The 3942-nt window shown below is 47.4% G+C and overlaps 1 non-coding gene across 1 annotated transcript; it reads left to right on the top strand.

Moving 5' to 3' along the window:
* The first annotated feature begins 661 nt into the window (after nucleotides 1-661).
* On the top strand, nucleotides 662-799 carry LOC119920273. The gene has a single exon (XR_005448031.1). It is a non-coding gene; the product is annotated as a small nucleolar RNA SNORA7 (small nucleolar RNA).
* Nucleotides 800-3942: the final 3143 nt, after the last annotated feature.

Below are 3942 nucleotides of genomic sequence, written 5' to 3'. Positions count from 1 at the left end.
TCACTATCAATCACTGGAATGTACTGAGTGCCTAATGTTGCACAGCACTGTACTAAACACTAGGGAGGCACAAGATAATCCGGTCAGACACAACCCCTGTCCCATATGGGCCTCACAATCTAAGTAGGAAGGAGAACAGGTACTGAATCTCTGTTTTACAGAGGAGGAAACTGAGGCCCAGAGAAACGACTTCATTCACTCACTCAATCGGATTTATTGAGTGCTTACTGTTTGCAAAGCACTGAACTAAGCAATTGGGAGAATACAATATAACAATAAACAGACATTCCCTGCCCACAACGAGCTTACGGCCACACACTCACTAAGTAAGAGCAGGACTGGGGCCCAAATCCTCTTGGCCAAGGCCATTTTTGCCACACTCTTAGCTTCCCTATAAAAGTGTGGACCAGTCTAATAATAATAATAATAATAACATCCAAGCACTTTCTATGTGCCAAGCACTGGGGTCAATACAAAGTGATCAGGTCAGTTACGGTCCTGTTCCACATGGGGCTCACAGTCTAAGTAGGAGGGAGAACAGATAGTGAATTCCCATTTTACAAAGGAGGAAACTGAGGCACAGAGCAGTTAGGTGACTTGCCCAAGGACACACAGAAGACATGTGGCAGAGCTGAGAGTAGAACCTAGGTCCTCTGACTTCCCGCTCTTGGGGTCGCACCTGGAGAGTTTCCAGTACTCTACCAGCCTCAGCTTAGGGATGGAAAGTCAAGCAGAGGCCTACCCATTCCATTCCTAGCTTGGCCAGTGGCTAGCGAGTGGAAGACAATCTGCTACAAGTCAAAACTCACCCATGTTGGGTAGCAGCGGTATGGAAGAGAGTCGGAAGGAGGTGATGGTAAATCACTTCCATATTTTTACCAAGAAAACTCTATGGATACACTAGCAGAACAATTGCAGATGGAGAGCTGGCGTTCTGGGAGAGATGTGTCTGAGATGTCGTTAAGGGTCGGAAACGACTCGACGGCATAAGACAAGACAAGACCTCTGACTTCCTAGTCTGAACTTTGTCCACTAGGCTACTGTTTCTGGGATTTAATACTGAACTCCAAGAAAATGAAAAGGAAACTGCAAATTCTCCCTAGGCTCACAAAGAGGGCATTTAGAAGCATTTTTTGTAATCTCGTTATTCTGTGTCCATCCCACACCATTTGACACTCTCTTGGTGTTCAGGACCTGAATCCTGCAGTCATTTGAGCTGCTCTCAACAACAACCTCTTCCATCTAGGTCTCCAGAGAAAGGAGCCCCACTTTACTTTTGGAAGATGCTTCTGTGGTGATCCTTAGGTGAGTCAGTCAGTCAATCATATTTATTGAGTGCTTACTGTGTGCAGAGCACTGTAATAAGCACTTGGGAGAGTACAATAGAACAATAAACAAACAGGCACATTCCCTGCCCACAATGAGGGAGAACAAGTCACCCAACGATTGCTTGGAAGAAAAATAAAAAAAAAAACACCTTCCAATTAACTTGCACCTGCAACTCACTTTAGGGCCTGGGTAAATCCTGTGTGAGGAAGGGAAGTCTTTTGCCTTGAATTATCCAGTTTGCCAATCTGGCCATCAACTGGATCAGATAAACTCTCCATTCGCTTGGTGGTGTGTAATCCAAGCTCCGTCAGCCAAACCCGAGAAACCAAACATAAAAAAATAAAACCATACCTCTAAGCCAACCAAAGAAGCAGAAAACAAAGAGGCAAAATAGATGCACAATCATGCATGAGTTTTATGTTAAACTTTGGAATTTGAAGGCTAAACAGGGCTGGGAGTTGAGAAGTTCAGCAAAGCACCTAGAGATTATGTCACAGTGTTTACAACACTAAATCTCTTTCCTCCAGTAGGTTGTCAATTCCTTGAGGACAGAGTCTCTCAACTCTGATGTATTGTACCTTCCAAGTGCTTAGACCAGTGCTGTGCACACAAATAAGCCCTCAATAAATTTCACCTCTTGATTGATGGACTGACCTAATGATTCCAGAGTTGCCTTACTCTAGAATGACTAGGAGAGAGTAACAGGGGTCCCTGTTTGTCTTTCTGCAGTGGAGAGATCTGCCTACAGTGCCCAGCACTTAGAACAGTGCCTGGCACATATATTCTAGAGATCCTTGAGGGAGCCTCCATCAAGCCTACAGTGACCCTTTGAAATATAGCAGTCTTTCAGCTACAGGCCAGCCCTGTTCACCCGCCCCTATTCCCCCGAGGAGGAGGCAGGGCTTGTGTCCGTTAAATGCAGGACAATCTTACACTCCCGCCTGACTGATCTTTTCCAGAAAATGGGACACGACAGGGGAATCCAGAGGCAGGCCCATAGAGTGCTGTGGGCAGAGATGTATGGCCACCCGACCTCCGCCCGCTCTGTGGCAGCTGTGGTGAACCGGGACTCGAGCCTGAGGGACTGTGGAGAAGGAGGCTGAGGAGGCCCCTTTTGACTCAGCAGGATTTATTGAGCTCCCATTGTGGGCCAACGCTCTGCCTCACATATCCCCACCTCTGCCCCTTCCTGAAATTCCCCAATACCTCCATCCTGTGGCTATCTGGGGTCTCCAGGCTTTGAGCCTTACAAAACTTCTCTGTGTGATAATAATAACAATAATTGTGGTATTTGTTAAGTGCTTACTATGTGCCAGGCACTGTACTAAGCACTGGGGTGGATACAAGCAAATCAGGTTGGACACAGCCCTTGTCACACGTGGGGCTTACAGTCTTCATCTCCATTTTACAGATGAGGGAACCGAGGCACAGAGAAGTGAAGTGACTTGTCTGCTGTGTGGCGTTGGGCAAGTGGCAGAGCCGGGATTAGAATCCATGACCTTCTGACTTCCCAGGCCCGCGCTCTATCCACTATGCCATGCAAGGACTCTTACTCCAACACACACACAAGGCATAGATGATATATGGACAGGGCTGCGGTATATTTAGATGCCCATTTACTGAACCTAAAAAGCAGGAGGACCCTCCCACCCCTGTTTTTCAGAAACGGATACTGCAAACGTACACCAGTCTCTGGCCCATTTTATCCATGTTATACCATGTTATCAATTTACAGGGAACGTTTGGAAAATTCCCAGAAGAATGTTTGCTTGAAAAATAGCTATTCTTAGGCCCATGTGGTGGCTTGACACCCTGAGGGGCCCGGCCAGCCCACAGATCAGAATACACCATTACTCATTCTGCAGAGTTCACAACAGCAAGTCTGGGTCTTTGGCTTCCTGACGACATCACAATGTGACATATTTCCCCATAAACAGCCCCTGTTTTTCACTTAAGGAGAAAAAAAAAGTTAAGAAAGAAAACAGGAACGAACTGTAAACAAGTGAGGCTGGGGCCAAAGACCCGCACCACTCCATCCTTCCCTGAGGCCCTGTGCAACGTCCCTTCTCTTTTGGGAAAAATACCCACGATCTTGTAAATATTAGAGTGCTCATGCACATGACAGCCATGCTTATGTTCAAACATTTCCCCTGAAATCACATGGATCGGGACGAGGTCAGTTCCCCCCATCTAGGGGCTGAGGGGTGGGTAGAGTTTGGAGGGAGGCCCCATTCTGCTCTCTCTATGGCAGGCCAGGTGGGGGCCCTGCTGCTCCCTCCAATATCAAAGTGCCAGTCCCTCTGCCCAGAGGACACCCTGCAGACACCATACTCCCCTACCCCGACCATCGGCCCCCATCCTTCCCTCCCTACAGTGGCTGGGTGAGAACAAGGTGGCAGCTAGTGGACTTCCGGACTCGTAGCCCATTGGGGTTCTTGGGACAGTGGCTCTTCAACTCTAAACAGCCCTGCCTGGGTGGTGAGGAGCATGAAACTGTAATGTTCTGCAATGTTCTCTTACTCCTGTGGTATTTAGTTTTGTCCTTTGTCTGTTCTTGATTGTTTCATTTTTTTTTTAATGAAACTATGTGCCAGGCACTATACTAAGCCCTGG

The sequence above is a fragment of the Tachyglossus aculeatus genome, chromosome X1, assembly GCF_015852505.1.
Source record: "Tachyglossus aculeatus isolate mTacAcu1 chromosome X1, mTacAcu1.pri, whole genome shotgun sequence".
NCBI classification, from domain to species: Eukaryota; Metazoa; Chordata; class Mammalia; order Monotremata; family Tachyglossidae; genus Tachyglossus; species Tachyglossus aculeatus.
Note: the sequence above shows the minus strand (reverse complement) of the source record. Positions and strands in the feature narration are given on the sequence as shown.